The following is a 19,984-nucleotide window of genomic DNA, read 5'->3' as shown; positions in this document are numbered from 1 at the left end:
ATTTTGAAGAATTTTCCAAATCTTACCACATATCACATAATAAAATAAATACGTGGACAGGATTTATGAGAATCCAAAAAGAACCAAAAACAGGTCCTGCAAGTGCTTTACAGCAAAATACTCCAAAGGTAAAAAGGAACGAATACAGCTAGGAAATTTTCGTTCACCACTTCCTTCTTTTCCAACAGTTTAATAACTCGGCCAAAAGTCTTGTTTCCATTTGAACCTTTGAAACAGACAACAAGGTAAGCTTATCACACACATATGTTAAAATATATGATTTATGGTACAAAGACAAAAATAGAATAGAATTAGGCCTACGCTGTTTTTGGGAGCTAATAGGCCTAGTATGTATAGCAGAAGGACACAAAAGGTTACTTTTATTATAATTATTATTTAACACTGTATTATTATTATTACTATTCAGAATTATTAAAAATAACAAATTGTAACAGATTGCCGGCTCCCCTTAAAATATGAGTGCGCCCGCTCCGTCCTGCACCCCAGACAGAGATGCTGTCTCTTCAACTACTCCTTTGAATGAAGACGTCAGTGGAGGTGAGCACTTATTAATAACAGGACCTTGTAAATTATGTTAATAACATATGTCAGGGCTCGAAATGACCATTTGCCCATCACTGTATGGAATGGGAGAAACAGTCAGTCAGGAGAGTAGAGCTGTACAGTTCTGGATTAATTAACAATCATGACTTTCTTTTTTCTTTTCTTTTTTAAATACCATGATTCTGAACAGACAACTAAATAAAATAGCATGTAAATTAATGTTCTGCCCAAATTTTAATTCCTGCAGTCTATTTATTTATTTACTTATTTATTTTGAATTGTTTATTGCAAAATCTGCACCTCTTCTGTGGCTATTGGCTGATAATAATAATTTCATAATGATCTTTACGCTGTAAAGTCAAGCAGAAGTTAAGTGACAGGGTGCAAACACTTCTTACCCATTTTTCGGTGAACTAAGAATTAGGAATACATTAAGAAAATGTTAAAACCCAGCTAAAGTAATTTTTGTGATTTACTTGTTTTTGTGTGTGTGTGTGTGTGTGTTATTTTTCTACATAAAATAATCCTTCATAAGGTAAGCAACATATGTGAAAATGTAACATTGATATCTTTAATATCGTCTGCGTACGGCCTTGTAAAGGACTGAGATCATATAGTGACATTAATGGATGAAATCAAACTTTGATGCTTGTCATTTCATAATTAGATTTTGAGACTTTTTTGGATTTTTACAGAGTCACATCTAGGTCACCCACTTCCAGACACCACTACACCTCATATCAATATAATGTTAATACCCATTCCTTGTGTAAAATAAAAAGGAACCAACAGCAGACCACAGTCTCTCATATCCATAAAATTACTTTCATTGGGTCAAATAAAAAGGAACCAGTATTACATCACAGTCTTGACGATTAACCTGTAAAACAGATGAGCCAAATCTTACTAGAGTTACTATACACCAGTACATTTTGTAAAGTATTTTCAAGCCTACATCTCGCCGCCTGATAATACCAGCACTCAGAAAGCTAGAAAGCAGGGTTGCCAAAACCCTCAGAAGTAGACCAATCTCTTCGAGGGAGAAACCCCGTTAAAAATCGCGTTCCGGGATGGGGGTGGTTGGGGTAAAATAAAGTTTTTTGCTGGGATTCCCCGGTAAATTTCTCCTCTCATGGGCTATATATAGCGTGATTGGGGTCGCTTCAACCTGCAAACATGAAAAACAACCCGAGGCAACACCGTAGCCCATTTCATGATTATGAGAACATGATTATGACAAAGGTACAGAGACAAATTATATAAAATGCTGTTATTGTGGTGGTCCACAAAGCGCAGCCTATTGGAGGATGTGAGGTAGCCTACAAGTTAAAGCAAGAGAAATCCAGAAATACAAGGCTGTGCGTTATCTACTGTAGGCTGAAGCAGTGAAGGTTTGTGACAAGGACAGGAGGAAAGAGATTAGTGGAAAAACTGAACAAGATTCAAGGAACATACAAAAAGAAGCAACAAAAGAGTGCCAATGTAAACATCCTAAAAGAGAGTTCTCTAATAATGACAAAAGAGAACTTTTTAGCCTTTATTGTCAAGGTGATTAATAACAGCTGTGTTACCAAGTAGATCAGCTAAGATCAAGACAATCTTAGAAGCTGCATCTGAGTTTCTCTGGTATCTATGGAATTTCAGCAAACACGTTACATGGTATCCTCACTCGAGCAGCTTCTGTAGAAACTTCCCAGGTACAGTATCTGAATAGATATATGGGGATAAGGTTTATGCAGTGCAATGCAAGGAGCCTTGTGGCAAATGGACAAGAATTTTGACAAGTTTGTTTTAGATTTAGAATATAAACCAAATGTTATTTGTGTTCAAGAATCATGGCTCAAGCTAAATCTTCAATTTGTATTACCAGGATATACAGTAGTTCTGTCCGGAAAGATAGAGAGAGGTCACCAGGGATGTGGAGTAGTTACTTTTTTAAAAGAACGAACTGTATATAGGGAAATAAAAGAGGCAATGGATAATGTGTGGTGGTGGAATTGTTTTATCAAGAAGAATCAATTGTTATATACACACACTCACCTGAAGGATTATTAGGAATACCATACTAATACTGTGTTTGACCCCTTTCGCCTTCAAAACTGCCTTAATTCTACATGGCATTGATTCAACAAGTTGCTGAAAGCATTCTTTAGAAATGTTGGCCCATATTGATAGGATAGCATCTTGCAGTTGACAGAGATTTGTGGGATGCACATCCAGGGCACGAAGCTCCCGTTCCACCACATCCCAAAGATGCTCTATTGGGTTGAGATCTGGTGACTGTGGGGGCCATTTTAGTACAGTGAACTCATTGTCATGTTCAAGAAACCATTCTGAAATGATTCGAGCTTTGTGACATGGTGCATTATCCTGCTGGAAGTAACCATCAGAGGATGGGTACATGGTGGACATAAAGGGATGGACATGGTCCGAAACAATGCTCAGGTAGGCCATGGCATTTAAACGATGCCCAACTGGCACTAAGGGGCCTAAAGTGTGCCAAGAAAACATCCCCCACACCATTACACCACCACCAGCAGCCTGCACAGTGGTAACAAGGCAAGATGGATCCATGTTCTCATTCTGTTTACGCCAAGTTCTGACTACCATCTGAATGTCTCAACAGAAATCGAGACTCATTAGACCAGGCAACATTTTTCCAGTCTTCAACTGTCCAATTTCGGTGAGCTCATGCAAATTGTAGCCTCTTTTTCCTATTTATAGTGGAGATGAGTGGTACCAGGTGGGGTCTTCTGCTGTTGTAGCCCATTCACCTCAAGGTTGTGCGTGTTGTGGCTTCACAAATGCTTTGCTGCATACCTCGGTTGTAACGAGTGGTTATTTCAGTCAAAGTTGCTCTTCAATCAGCTTGAATCAGTCGGCCCATTCGCCTCCGACCCGTAGCATCAACAAGGCTTTTTCGCCCACAGGACTGCCGCGTACTGGATGTTTTTCCCTTTTCACACCATAGTTTGTATTATAATCCATGTAAAAAGATTTCTTTAAATTTGCTTAAAAGAATAGAAAAAAATAAATAAGGAAATTATGGTGTGGTGATTTTAACGCACACAGTTGGTTATGGGGGAGTAAAAACGTTGATCACAATGGGGAAATAATATAACAATTTATGGATAATAGGTCATTAGTATGCTTAAACACAAGAGAAGGTATAAGGTTTAACTTAGTAAAATGTTATCATGTATAGATCTAACTTTAATTTCAAATGGAATGGAATAAAATTGTGAATGGAAAGTATTTAGTGAGAGTAATATTGGAAACGATCATTTTCCGTTTTTTTTTTTTTTTGTAAATGACATGTAAATAGTAATGGTAGTAATAGGGAGTGGTTATTACAATGGAAAATAAGGTATGAGAAAAGCAGATTGGAATTCATTGACTCCACAACAGCAATGTACTGTAGGTGGCGCTATACAACAAACGGTTAAGCGCCAAAAAACTAAAGAAGAAGAAGTGTGTGCGTGCAGACTTTCACCGGTACTGTGGCGAACGAGCGCGAGGTGCACATAAAGAAACACAAATTCGCATTTACAAGTACCGACAGCGAAACGTACACGGGGGGGGAAATTGTATTAAAAGGAGCAGTTTTCTCATCTAAAAGTAAGTACTTTGCGTTTTTGTAAACCATTACGTTTTAGCTTTTATGAATGAGCAGGATGGCCTGCACTGTGTGACAGCTCCGTGATAATGTCACGCTGTCAATAAACTTAACGCCATGCTGTGGGTTAATAAATAATTCAATTCAATTAATAAATAATTTCATTGCTGTTTAAGGATATTTTGCTATAATGGTAATACGAGCAACATGCACATTACTTATGTGGTTAAATCTAAAAATATCCATTGACCGTCACCTTGCAGATAATTATGTAGGCGTAAATGAATATACTTTGTCCAAAACTGAAGTTCAGTTTTATGTTAAATGAATGTCTATCTTAGCATGACATAATCTGAATTGATTGTTATTTGTGCTAGAGTTTATATAAATGATTTCTCTATAAGAAAAAAAAAGGTTCGGATTTCGCCACGTGCGTGTGAACAGGAAGTGCTAAAGATCTTTGACCTTCAGGTGTTCTCTAAATGGTTCGAAATAAAAAATGTTTTTTGCTTTTTATTGATATGCCAGCTACTTTAAAGATAAGTTACAAATATTTAAATTGTAATTTGTCTTTGCTGATTTACAAAATGTAACTTCCTTGTAAGTAGCCTTGTGTTCTGGAAATAAGAACATTGAAATATTTAGTTTAAGTTTTCAGTGCTCTGCAAGAAGTGGTTTATAACCTGATTTACAATGGAAATCATTATGAACCAGCTTCCAAATCCGTGTCTGATGTTGGTTGTGACTCTCACATGGTCTTCATCAGTCACAGCACACCCTCCTCTTTAGTGTGATGCACTCAGGGGATTTGACCATGTGCTTAGGGAAAAGATCTTCATTCATCTGTTTTATTGAGCTTGAACTGCATTAATGCTTGCGGACACAACAATAAGACCCCCCCCCCCCCCCCCAGTGGGCCATATCGATATCACATATCCAACAAAGTACTCAAAGTATTTCAGCATCCCCCTGTTATCGGATCCCTTTGCTTGCAGAAGAAATGAATCAGGGCTGACTTCGCATTAAAGTTTATTATTTGATTTCAAACTTATGTATAATTATTTTTTCCTCTTAAAGGTTGTTTTTTGTTGAAACGTGATGAATCCTGGTTTGTTCAACAACCTTTAAGTATAATCACAGACATATCAAGTGTCGTCAATGGCACAATATAAAAAACGACGACGGTGTTTTAGGTGTCCATTCGTCTCAAATCGTATTTATTTATTCAGAATTGTCCTGTTATTGTTTAAGGAAGTCTTAACTGTAAAACTGTCCAGTGGATCCGCATACCATTGTAGTGTTGCAAGACTGAAAATGCTGCCAATTGTAAAATCAGGTTGTAGGAAGTAGCTAGTCTAAACATGCATACCAACACTTCCTGTAACGCAAGAATTGAGAAAAAAAGGTACATAATAAACCCTCAAAGTGGCATTATGAGGAAATATGTCTTGAAACCCAACTGTTTTGTGGAAAGGTTTCACTAGTTTTATTTTTACAAAGATTGCCGCAAAATGTACGCTTTGTTTTTCCCTCCCTTTAAAATCGTTCAGTAGGACACTAGATTTAAAGTACACCGTATTTCACAATTAGTAAATATTTGTGGTGCACATGTTGCATTATCAACATTGTATAATCTCCGTATTGATTCTTATCACTGCTTTAACTAGCTCTGGAGCCTCGGTAGAGGGTGGCTCTGGCTTTTGGATGGTGTTCAGCGAATCAAAAGACTGTCTTTTTTTCAGTGGATAAAAACATTTTTGGACTTTGAACAAGGATGACTGTGTTTATGAATTCAGAGACTTCAAAAAGAGCACTTCGACTGACTAGGAGCCTGTGTTGCTAAAGATATTTTATCTCTTTCGTTTCAGATTCCATGGAAGGAGCAATTGATCAGGCCAAAATGAAGTTTTCGAGAATAGTAAGTGCTTTTTTTAACTAACGTGTTGTCTTTAAAATATTATATTTTTAGTACTTTAAAACTGCTGTACTGTATAAATTTCTCTGGAATTTGGAGCCTCTTTTTCTCCCCCTCTGTTAATAGGTAAACAGTCGCTCGTACACCCGGTTCAATCAATCTCAGAATCCTGATGGAGAGAGCAGCCATGTGGAGGTGAAGCTTGCTGTGGATGGTGAGGAGGAAATGGATGGAATAGAACCAGAACAGATGCAACGTGACACGTACACAAGACCCAGTCGTTCTGAGCCATGGAACAAGTGGAGGATTCTGGTTGGGGTGGGTGTAGTGCTGTTCATCTTCTGTGTAGGTGAGTGTTTTTGCAGTTTATCCGAATGAATATCATGCAATCATTATTATGTATTAATGGCCCCTTTGACATCCATTTTAGTTAGTCCCAAATTCTGCTTTCACGTTTAAATGGCAGTCCTTTCTCCTTTTCTATGTCACCGTTTGATTAAATGTATTCAAATTTTGTATGTAACTATTAAGAAACTCAAATTGAAATCTATATATATGACTAGAAATGATCTTCTGTTTGAAGTGAGATTTCATTGGATGCTAGGGACAGTGGTCAGTTTGAAACCCCTGTGAATTATCAAATAAATCAAGTGTTTCAATGAGCCATGTAATAAGTTGGTTTAAGGAGATGTAACCAGTTTCAAGTGCTTATGTGAGAAACCACACATAGTTTTACTTCATCTTTTACCCTGTCCCAGGTTTGCTCATTGGATACTCTACCCACCGCAAGTCTGAGCCTGCTACCTGCTCTCCAGGAGATAGTGAGATCAAGCAGGACCCTGAAGATTCACCTTATCAAGAAATTCCACCATTTTATCCACCTGTTTTGGATTGGAGTGACCTTGTTAAACTTCTGAATGATAAACTGTCATCTACAGCCATTAAAGATAAATTAAGGTAACTGTAAGTCATTGAATATAATTATTGCTCTTGTGAGCATTGTTGATTTTAACATAAAAACAGTTGTGATGGCATAACTTTAAATATACACACCTGTTATTGAACTTCGCTGACTTTCTGTTCCTCTCCCATTAAATTCAATTTCTGCATTTAGCAGATGCTTTTATCCAAAGTGACTTACATTGCATTCAAGCTAACAATTTTCTCCTAACATGTGTTCCCTTAAGAGATTATTCCCAGGTCAGACGTACAGCAGGATCAGCTGCAGATAATAAGATAGCTGATAATATCCATGACATTTTCATGAAACAGAATATGGACCCCTGGGTGGATGAGCACTTTGTGAAACTACAGTTTCCTAACAGGTCAGTATCAGCTACATTACAGCAAAATCAAACCTCTCAGAACACCACTAGAACACTCTACACACTGCACTGCACAGTCAGATGCTAACATACACTAAACACTCTATCTCTGAATACAGCAAAAGCTGCATAGCAGCATGCAAATAAGTGTGTAACTCTCTAGAAATCTCTAGTACAAACATATCATGACATGCTTACAAATGCATAACACTAAAAGACATTTTGAACACAATAAAAGCCACATAGCAACATGCTGAGAACAACACAATACACATGGCAACAAGCTAACATGCATATAACTAATTATAGAAACTCCAAACCGTAAAAAACCTAATAGCAACTCGCTTACAAATTCAAATCATGCTAACAACTGTCAGAACACCTATTAAAAACTGTATAGCAGCATGCTAACAATCATATAACATGCTAAAACCACACTGAATACAATAAAAAACACATGAATTTGCACGTAACTTGTTAAAAACACCTGAACACAGTAAAAACCTAATTCAGCATGCTAACAAGTGCACAAAACAACTAAAAATTGCTCTAAACACAATAAAAGTGTAACACATGTATAAATGTATATTTTTAAATCTTTCTATTATATCTTTCGATATGTTATTTGTAATTTGGACTGAATGTTACCCTAACAGCAACAATCCAAACAAAGTGTACTTTGGTGAAGTGGAGATCGGAATTCCAAAAGGGTTCCTGGCTTACAGTGAAACAGGACGTAGAGAGGTGAGCCTTCCTCTTCCTCTGCAAGAAAAGCTTGCCTTTCTTTAAAAAAAAAATTTTTGTTAGTCAACTTAGTGCAATGGTTGTTCCATAATTGCAATTATGTTCACAGGGTAAAGTGGTGTACGCCAACTATGGTGAGCTTTCTGACCTGCAGAATAAAGAATACAAACTGAATCTAAATGGATCTGTTGTACTGATGAGAGCTGGAAAAATCAGCGTGGCTCAGAAGGTGATTCATGAGTAATGGTTCATCTGATCTTGTAGTGTTTTCCTAGAGACTTGAGGCCAAATATAGTAATAATCTGGTACTTTTTAATAGTGCTTATCAAATTATGTTTGTTACCGTTGTAGGTTATGAATGCAGCTAAAATGGGTGCCGTAGCAGCTCTGATCTACCCAGACCCAGCTGACTATAAAACTATGTCTTTGGATGCTGAACTTTATGGACATGTAAGTTACGCCAAATAATGATATTCATATGTTTGAGTTTAGGTTGTTTATATTGATTTTGAGTTGAGCTGTTATAATTACCTTTTTTAATTATTTGTTTCATTGGTAGATCAAAATGCTATTTATTTACTTTATAATATTTTCTAATGTAAATTATATATATATATATACACACACATATATATATATATATATATATATACACACACACACACACACACACACACACACACACACACACACACACACACACACACACACACATATATATATATATATATATATACACACACACACACATATATATATACACATACACACACACATTAAGATAAAGGCAATTTCTAAGTGTGGAAAACTGAATGTAAATTGATTCACATATTCCGGTATTTAATTATAGGTCCACCTTGGATCAGGTGATCCTTACACACCAGGATTCCCGTCCTTTAATCACACACAGTTTCCACCTGCCAAGTCCTCTGGTCTTCCAGGAATACTTGCCCAGACAATCACTGCTAACATGGCACAATCAATCTTTGAGTATGTTATAGGTTTACCTTAATCTTATTTTTAAACATTTTGAGAAACAAAGCTTGATTTGATATTCTCAAATTTCTCACAGAAAAATGAAAGGAGAAGAAGCTCCTGCTAGATTTACAGGTGCCCTCTCAAGTTACAAGTTGGGAAGTGAGAGTGACAAAGTAACGGTAGTAGTCAATAATAATCTTGCAGACACCAAGATCCATAATGTGTTTGGAGTCATCAAAGGTTATGTGGACCCTGGTGAGTTTGTGCATTTTTCTTAAACGTTTCTATGGAATTAAATATCTGTGATCTAACTGTGGTGGTGTTGATCCGGCAGATCGTTATGTCGTGATTGGAGCGCAGAGAGACTCCATGGCTGTGGGATATGCCAAGTCTGCAGTTGGCACTAGTCTTCTGCTGGAGCTTGCGAGAGTTTTCACAGAGTTAAAAAAAGGTATGACCTCACCAGAGGATGTGTTAACCACGTCATTTACAGAATTTTTTTTTTTTTTTGTAGCAGCGACAGGAAAATCTGAAGGCTGTCCTTCACTTTGACCGATTACACTTAGGGTGATCTATTGTAATTTGTAACTGTAATTCCCACCCCTGTCCATTTAGTGGTGCAAATTAACAAAACATTTTTGATTACGCACAGGCGAGTACCCAGTTTACGCTACAGCGTTCTATCTCGCTACATTAAAGAACGCCAAAATGGTATTTAATACTTGTATTTCCTAATGAAATTGACAGAATTTGTTTTATAAGAAACAAACCACAAAAGTAACCAAGTTTAACCTATTGTGATTTTATTGGATGGATGATGCACTATGTACTGTTTATTCAACAACTGAAAACAGCATAGACTAAAACATAGTTTGGAATTTAAGAATTTGTTTTTTGTTTTTTTTTAATCTATTAAAAATCAAGATTTTTTTTTTTTGCCCTAGCTTTTGTTGTTTTTTTTACTGGTCTCCGCTGACACTGCGGGGTATGGTGTTGAACTTGAAATGTGACACAGTCTCTGTTCATTTGTTCTCTTCATAATTGATGGATAAGCGTATATGCATTTCTATAGGTTCATGATTAAAAATTTAAATGACCAACAGTGTTAAAGGGTTAGTTCACCCAAAAAAGAAAATTAACGCATTATTTACTTACCATCAAGTCATTCTAGGCATATATGACTTCATTCTTTCAGACAAATCCAATCAGAGTTCTATAAAAAATGTACTTTGATCTTTCAAGCTGTTTAAGGGCACTTAGTGGGTGTTGCAGTGCTTCAGTCCAAAAGAAGTTAAATAAAGCACATCCATCCATGATAAAAAGTGCCTCACAAGCCCCGGTGAACAAAGGCCTCTTGTAGCAAATTGATTGAGTTTTTGTAAGAAAAATGTCTAATCAAAACTTAATCAGTTTAATGTAGCTTGCACCAGTAGTTGTACACGGAAGCAGCTCCAGACTGATGATGCATGAGTCTCATGAAAACCAACACTCTTTAACAGGAGCAAAGGAAGCTAATTTTCCTTAATTTAGCAAAGGAATCTCGAAAAACTTCTTTACAAATCACGTTTTGTACTTCTAATTCGTTTTGTTTTGATCTCTCCACTACGTTTCCGCATTCATCACTTCTAATCTGCACGTGCACAACACCGACCTCATATGTCATCAACCCGGAGCTGCTTCTGTGTACAACTGTTGGCACAAACTATACTCTTTGACTGGATATTTTTCCTACAAAAATGCATTGATTCACTACAGGAGGTCTTTGTTCACTCTTCGTGCTTTATTTCACTTCTTTTGGACTGATAACGGTTCCTCCCGCTGACTGCCATTAAACAGTTTGGAAAATCAAAGACAATTTTTGATTTAACTCTGATTGGATTCGTCTGAAAGAAGAAAGGCATATACACCTAGGATGCCTTGAGGCTGACTTATTCATGGACTAATTTTAATTTTTTGGTGAACTAATCTTTTGAAGTCTAAGTCTAATTGTTGTGGCATGGGCTCACTCCTCAACTTCTTTACCACAGAAGGTTACAGACCTAAAAGGAGTATTGTGTTTGCCAGCTGGACTGCAGGAGATTTTGGAAATGTCGGAGTTACTGAATGGCTTGAGGTTTGTGTGCTGATGTCATCTGTGATTGGTCTGAATATTGGCACATAGTTTGAAATGCAGGTTTTGTAACGTGCCGTCTTTGTTTTCCAGGGATACTGGTCGTCACTGGACAAAAAAGCCTTTACTTACATTAGTTTGGATGGTGTTGTTACTGGTAAGTTTATGTTGAAGTGTCAGACATTTTTTATTGTCTTTTGTTTGCCCAATTACAGTTTGTTTTTTTTAAATGACAAAATTAGAGTTGTATATAGGGTTTTCACAATAGATTAATAGTGTGTTAATGTACCAAGTAGTATCAGTTATATTTCAAGTTGAGACTTTTTTTCTTTTATTCTTAATTTTTTTATTTTTTTATTTGGCTTTTAGTTATATAGGAAATTGAGACCAAAAATTGATGGGTCCCCAAGATTGGCAGGATTGTCCCAAATATGCAAATCAACTCATGCAAATTCTGATGCACACCAAGTTCTATGGAAATTGCACTTACTTGATATGGGATGCTACAACTGAAAATCCTTAAAAATGGCATAACCATATGATCTCCAAAGTTGAAACTTTGGCACTTAACGGATAAGGCTGAACTGGCTACATTAAACATATCTGCGAGTAGACAGTCAGATTCCACTGGTTAAGAACTTCAAATCTGAATTTCCAACCATTATAAAAATCCACATATTCTTTTATTGTGTGAAAACAAATGTGTAACCAATTTTGTGAAAACATTCCAGTATATTACTTAGGTTTGGACCACTATGACTAAAAGATAAATGCATGTGTATATAAATTCTCTCTGTTGTCCTATTCCAGAAAAGCATTTATTTCTATGTTTATTAAACCTCTCCTATCAAATGGAAATTCCAAGATTGTTGAGTTTGCTGTAGGCAGAGATAAATTGCACTATTATCATTTAATCTTTCACATGGGACATTGGTTACTGGACATATTGCCCACCGTTTCCAGAGGCCTAAGGTAGAGGTGGTTCTGGGTGTAAGGGCCCTTTCAATGCTGCTTGCAGCTTTAAGTAATCATTATTATTTGAATTAATAGCCTAATGTAATTCTATCCTTATTCCTTTTTTAAATCACAGTCCCATTTCCTATTTTTCTCCCTATTCGTTGAAATTTTTTGATGTGTTTCTCTTTAAACTACAGGTGCCAATTCTTTTAAAGTGTCCCGCCAGTCCTTTGTTGCACACACTTCTGCAAAAAACCCTGGGAAAGGTCAAAAGCCTAAAGTCAAATTCAAGCCTTCTCCAGCATTATGGTCCTGGTTTTCCATCACTGTGAGTAAATCTGCTATGATTTGTGTGTTGTTGTTTTTTTTAATGGAAATATCAATATAACTGTTTCTGTGGTTATGATGACTAGATACATGAATCTATTTTTGTGCTCAGTCTGACGCCCATGCAGATGGATGATGGTGCATATCCTTTCCTGGCCCTCTCTGGAATCCCATCTGTTTCTTTCAGTTTCAGCTCTCCTTCGGTAAGTGTTTTATCTGCCTAATGTAATAAAAAATAATAATAATAATGCTTTTAATAATGCGTCCCAACCCATTTTCTTACCATTCAAGGACATCAATGTTTTGTTTTGAGACGGCCAGCCCAAAATGTTGCTCTATTCATAAGTGTCATAAACAAAGAGTCATCCAAATGTTGCATACTCATTATGTTTTTTCCACCAGAATGAACAGTTCTTAGACACAAGCATGGATGAAGAAGAGCATCTGAACCGCATCACTCAGCAGAAAGTGGTTGAGTTGTCTGTGATTGCTGCTCAGGTTGCTGGACAGATGGCCCTTCGGCTCATTCATGACCACATCATCAAACTAGATGTTACCAAGTATTCTGATGTGATCAGCGACCACGTGAGCCGCATCATCCAGCGCGTTGACACTCTCAAAAATGACAGGGTAATGCTTTTTGTCATATGCATTGTTTTTTGCAATGAGAAACAATAAAAAAATAAAAACTTGATTGTCAATGTTCTTTTAACAGGCCAATAAAATTGAGCTTTTGTCAACTAAGTGGCTGAATGCGGCAAAGAATTCCTACAGTCGTGCTGCAGCCTCTCTAAATATTGACATAAGCAATACCGACCTGAATGACTTTGAGATGTGTCGTATAATCAATAACCGCATAATGAAGGTGAAGTTATTCTCTTGGTCTTTCTAGGCTCCTCTTGTATTGTTGCTTGATACTAACTGGCAATTTCTCATGTCTTTTTTTGCTTTTTCCTTTTAAGGTGGAGCATAATTTTCTCTCTCCTTACGTGTCTTTGAGAGACGTCCCATTCCGCCATATTTTCTTTGGTAATGGCTGGCAAAACCAGCACAGACCTGGAAAACTACTTGGGTGATGTACATGAAAATAAGATGAGCTGGAACATAGACGAGGTCCTAAACAAGTTCGCTCTACTCACCTGGACCATCCAGGGCTGTGCTAATGACCTGGCTGGCGATATCTGGTCTTTGGACAACGAGATATAACGTTTTTCACTGTTGCATCAACCAACTTGTCATCGGCTTTGCTTAAAAATATTTCTAGATGCACAAATATAATCCTGTCACTATGAAGTAGATCTGATTTGATTTGGAACAATGAATTTTCACCAAGCATATCTTCAAATTTAATATGACAGCTTTATATTAATCTTTGGAAGAACTTTAATCATATTAAGAACTATAGTGAGATATTGAATGTTATTGCATTATATTATTCTTGCAGGACTAGAGATAAATAATACAATATTTAATCGTTAAAGAAATCAGAGCACAAGGTCATTAACTTTGCTCCTCTGCGAATTGTTCTTAGGTGCATGTCATTTCTGGATTACATTGAAAAATTTTTACTCATCCATGCCTTGTTATTAAGTTGCACATTGTGTGTATTGAGTAAATCTTGTCCTCGGCTGCTACTTGGGAATTTTGGTCCCTTTTGCACTTCATATAAAACCCCCAACTCAGCCTCTCTGATCAACTGAGGACAATACTGTATTTATTTCTTATTTATTTATCAGTGACAGTGTTCACTATAAAAGTGTCTTTTTTTTTTCTTTTCTTTTTTAATTATCGGAAGCAGTGCCTTCCATAATTGTGGCGGTTATACTGTCAGTTCTTAAAAGCAGCATCTGCTAACAGAAATACATGTTACAACAGCTGGCATTAGAAATGTCTCTTGTTACAGGTGCTTGAGGAAATAAGCTCAAAAGCACCTGTTTTAATATTACGGAGCAGTTCCTCTTCTTTAAAAAAAAAAAAAAGTTTTTGTTTTTTTGAAGAAAAGACCCAAATTTGTCAAATTGAAATCATCATAAAGCCATTTAACAACAAGGCCTGGTTAAAGGATGGTTTTATACATTTTCTTGTATTAAAGTATCTCTTTTGATGATGATGTTCTCATTTGTCTGAAATAATTTGATAAATTGGCAAGGCTAGTTCCTATTTTGGCTGAACTTGTGGGCTCGAGCATTTTTGTGACAACAGCATTTCTCTGTAACATTTATATTTCAATTCTAAATCCATTATCGGGAGCAGTGTCTTCCATAATGTGGAGTGTTTGAAGGTAGTTTTTGCCTACCGACGTGTATATATCGAGGACAGTGATCCTCATATTTCACTGTAGGGTGGATCAAATTATCGGGAACAGTGTTTCCCATAGTTTTGTAAATATTTATTTTTCATTGTGTTTTGTGTGGCTTTTTTTTCCCCTGCTTTGTAATCACTGTAATCTGAACAACTTGAAGATGCTTTTTACATTTAGTCATGCCTGTTTTGTTTAAGTTCAGTTTCTTTTCAATGTTTCACTGGGTTTTCCCTTTTCTGGCCTGTTTCCAAAAATGGATATTCGTTGTGTTATTTATAGAGATGCTCTTTCAGGTGTTTGTTTTTTTTTTTTTTTTTTTTTTTTTTTTTTTTTTTTTTTTTTTTGGTTGCTTATTTCTGAACCTGCTCTTTTTTTTTTTCTTTTTCTTTTTTTTCTTTATAAAGAGGATGTGGTCGTAAAACATAATGATTAGGATATGATGTATGACTGATTAGCTTACTGCTGATTTTACATAATGGTTTCATGTTTAAAGGCACAGGTTTTGCTAATGTGTCTTGCATACTAGTCTACTTGTCTTTTTTTTTTCTTCTCTCCTCGTGGCACTTAGCAGAAAGTTACAGAATTTGTTTGGTCTTTCATAGCATGTAGATGTGCATGAAATCTAAACATCACAGGTTGTTAAAAACAAAGTGTTTCAAGCTGATTGTGATGATGAAATACATTTACTAGACATTTCCATTTATGTGAATCAACGGTTACTTCTAGATAAGCAGGGTTTGATTTACCAAATTGTCTTTATTAAAATTAATAGACAGTAAAATTGATAACTGAGATATGTCTAGATTTGTTGGGTGGTGGTGGGGTTTCAAGTTAAACCATTGGATTGCTGTTGATTGTTAGAATTGGTGTTTGAATCCAATATCTGTCAACCTTTGCTCTGTAATAAATTTAGCATTGAAAGTATGTTTATTGTTGTGTAAGTCTTTGAATATTTTCTCACCTCATAGGACAACTTGTTTATGTGACTTACAAGACTAGAGGAACAGATCTGTAATCATCTAAAATCTTCAATCTAAACGGGTGTATTTGCATTTGGAATAGTTTTAGGACTAATTTAGTGTAATGCAGTTTGTGGACCTTAATGTTGTGAGAAATATCAACATTGCACCATGAAAACCAGTGAGTGTCAGTTGCTGAATGTGTTAACTGCTTTAAGTCTTCTGAAGCCTGTAACAAAACATACCCATGGATATCAGTGGGTGATATTGTAGTAAATCATCTTACAATGTGCCAGTTACCATGAAGAACAGCTTCAATGGGCAATACAATGGTCTAGTTCACATATTTAGATTCAGTTCCCATGAATAACTATCTCCCCGCGCGCTTATCTGTGTAAAATATTTTGTCCCTTTAAGAAAGAGATCAATCTGTGTACTGCAGTAAGGGTGTTACTGCACAACTGGACGCTGTAGTTTCAGGACCACATTTCTAGGACCCTATTTGTTTGTAACAGTGCCACCTACCTAATTGGATGATACACAGGTGCTGGTCATATAATTAGAATATCATCAAAAAGTTGATTCATTTCACTAATTCCATTCAAAAGGTGAAACCTGTATATTATATTAATTCATTACACACAGACTGATATATTTCAAATGTTTATTTCTTTTAATTTTGATGATTATAACTGAAAACTAAGGAAAATCCCAAATTCAGTATCTCAAAAAATAAGAATATTGTGAAAAGGTTCAATATTGAAGGCACCTGGTGCCACACTCTAATCAGCTTATTAACTCAAACCCCGGCATTTAAATGGTCTCTCAGTCTAGTTCTGTAGGCTACACATAATCATGGGGAAGGCTGCTGACTTGACAGCTGTCCAAAAGACGACCATTGACACTTTGCACAAGGAGGGCAAGACACAAAAGATCACTGCAAAAGAGGCTGGCTGTTCACAGAGCTCTGTGTCCAAGCACATTGATAGAGAGGTGAAGGGAAGGAAAAGATGAGGTAGAAAAAAAGTGTACAAGCAATAGGGATAACCGCACCCTGGAGAGGATTGTGAAACAAAACCCATTCAAAAATGTGGGGGAGATTCACAAAGAGTGGACTGCAGCTGGAGTCAGTGCTTCAAGAACCAATATGCACAGAAGTATGCAAGACATGAGTTTCAGCTGTCACATTCCTTGTGTTAAGCCACTCTTGAACATCTAACTCCAAACTCTAAATGCCAAATTTATATAAGAGCCAACCCCACCAACTGAATGTTCTCCCTTCTTTCATTTTGGAATGTTTTCATGTTATTTTACATTAAAAACACTAATAAGATGTACTACGTTATTTTGCAGATCTTAAACAATGGTAAGATATGACACCTATAATACATTATAACTTAAGTGGATGCAACGTGTTTGTGTTATAAATCATCATACACTTAACCACAAATAAGTATTAACTGTCCTTACTCCTTATGATTATTTATAAGATGAACCATGGTGCCTAAACAGTTATTTTAAGGAAACTGATATATTTAAGATAAAAATACAATAATTTGCATCATGGTTAAAAGATATTGTTATTAATTTTATTCCTAGTTAAGACCCTCAAAATGTGACACACAGCCAAGTACAGTGACCCATACTCAGAATTCTGGCTAGATTTACTTATTATAGTCATCATGTCAACAAGGTTTAGCCTAATTAAATCATGGCCACGAGGTAATTAAACATGGCATCGTTTTAATGTTATAAAACAACGAAAAGTCATTGAAAATCGTTCAATTTAAGTGATCCAATTCGGTAGGTGGCGCTGTTAGAAAAGAATAGGGTCCTAGCACTGCGGTCCTGAAACTGCAGCCTACGGTTTTGCAGGAACATATTATTTGTCCGAGGTGGAAGAAGGATTACCATCGCCGAGCAGCTAATTCACCTTCTTTAAAATGATTGTTTAAGAGGTAAGTAACTCATTTGACTGTATCTGAAATATCAAAATGAGCTCGGACCGCGGTACTGAATGTCCGGGAATCTTTGCACCTCTGCGCTGCTATAGCCATCCTAATGACTGCATCACTAACGTTACAGAGCCTCTAAACAGTACCAGCCTTTGATGCCTATTTGGTTGTTTATATATATATATATATATAGAGGTTACTTACGCTTGTTTGAATTAGCTTGTTATATATGTCCGAATCTGTATCTGAATATTAAAGAACACAGTGGATGCGTCGCAAACCCTAGCGCGCTGCCTACCTAGACAGCATGCCCCGAGCGGACTCAAACACGCTAATGGGAAACTAAACACGATTCTATATTACGATATTATATTTTTGGATCGTTTCAGAATTTTTTTTATTTTTTATTTTTTTTATTTTTTTTGTGGAAGCTCTAATCTAAGCTCTATGTGTTTTTACAACAATAATTAAAAAAACCTTAACTGAAATAAAAACTGAAATAAAATATTTGAAAATCTTCAACTTATTTTATATCAGCTTGTTGCCAAAGCTGTATTTCTTCAATTTGGTCCAGTTTAAATTAGTGTACTTAATTAAAACTAAAACTGAAAGAAAAAAAAATGTATAAAAACTATAATGACATATAAAAATATAACTAGTAAAATGACAAAAACAACAAAATTACTAAAACTTTAACTAAAATGCTGGATCAAAATATTAATTTTATATCAAAATATAAAGAAACAGTAATAGTATTGACTGTAAGATATGACTGACTTAATGAATCAGTTCTCCAAAAAAAATATTTATTAAAATTGAAATGCTGATTTGATTTAATTTGAAGGCTATTTTTATGCCAGTGTGGTGTTTCTTGCATTATGAATGAATGCCTCATTAAATAATTTCCTGAATATATTCATCACAAAACAATCATAATTAAATAGCATGTCTACTAATTTACAAATAGACTACAGAAACATCACAAATCACAATGAAGCACAATAGATATGAACAAATGAGATGTCCCAGTTCAAATTGTTCAACTTCGCTCAAATTCAGATTGAAAACACTGACTTATTCAGTGATGGGTGTGTGTTCAGTCAGCCAGACCAATGAAATGCTCTTTCACAGCCTGGCCTTTGTTGCTATTTGTTGTTTGTATTATAAAGGCAGTAAAGCAGTCACTTGATGCAAGAGAGAGCGCTTCAGTGATGATTCACCAGATGATGTTTGAATGATTCACAATCATCCTCCTGTATACGCATGTGTGTGACTCTCTGCAGTGATGTCAGATGTTGGTAAAGACGCCTTGTAACCAGGTTATAACAGCTCACCTCCTTTTATGATAATTAATCTCCGCAGTTTTGCAGCTTGATGTTGACTAGTCAGAAGCAGCTTTGATTTGGCTCATATGTGCCTGTCATGGCCCTGTCAAACACTGGACCGCAGGAGCACGCTCCCTGACCTCAGCTTGTATTTAGTGGACTATATCTGAAGACCACAGGACTGACCTAAAACTTGGTAAGAGCAAGACTAAGTTCCTAGACTAAGGTGAATAAATACGACTGTATTTTATTCTCTAAATTTAGAATGTCCTGAATAAAAGACTGAATTGTTTAAATAGGTTATGAAATGTATTTAGGATTCTGTTCCTATAGACCCTTTTACAGTTGGTAAACAAGGTGACGTATTTGTGTGGGCGGGGCTTAGCTGGAGGCAGAAAGATTCCCCTCAACACTTGAACAAACGGTATTTAGCGAGTTTTCTTAGCTTGTTTTTTTAACAATGGCTGGAGAAAATCTGAATATATCTGCTTTATCTGAATATTTAAGGTAACTCACTGTCCGGGGACCGCGATAATTATTTGAAAAAGTTAACTTTAACGGACGGAACCAGATTGGTCGACCCGTACACAATCACTCATTGGATGGACGATCTGACAGGATTACCTCCAATTGAGTGGCCTGACATCTACACTTACCTGATAGAGAAACCGAGTGTGTATAGTAAAGAGAAACTGAGGGTGTATAAATCCTTAGATTAAATAAAGAGTGACATTACAGTAAAATTATTATTAAGATGTAAATATTTTCTAGAAATAAAAATTCTGAAGACTGGAAAATAATTATAAACTTTCTGTATTTATTCTTTCTTACCATGTTCTTAAATTCCTGTCACAATTAATCACAACAATGTATATAAAATGTTCTCCGTCAATTCTGGCAACCAACA

At 36.1% G+C, this 19,984-nt stretch overlaps 1 pseudogene; it reads left to right on the top strand.

The window, feature by feature from the left end:
* Window positions 1–4,034: 4,034 nt before the first annotated feature.
* LOC113100920 (transferrin receptor protein 1-like) lies at window positions 4,035–15,763 on the top strand (annotated as a pseudogene).
* The last annotated feature ends 4,221 nt before the right edge of the window (window positions 15,764–19,984 follow it).

The sequence above is a fragment of the Carassius auratus genome, unplaced genomic scaffold (genome assembly GCF_003368295.1).
Source record: "Carassius auratus strain Wakin unplaced genomic scaffold, ASM336829v1 scaf_tig00217401, whole genome shotgun sequence".
Classification (NCBI taxonomy): Eukaryota; Metazoa; Chordata; class Actinopteri; order Cypriniformes; family Cyprinidae; genus Carassius; species Carassius auratus.
The sequence above is the reverse complement of the archived record's forward strand: the minus strand, read 5'-3'. Positions and strand labels throughout refer to the sequence as shown.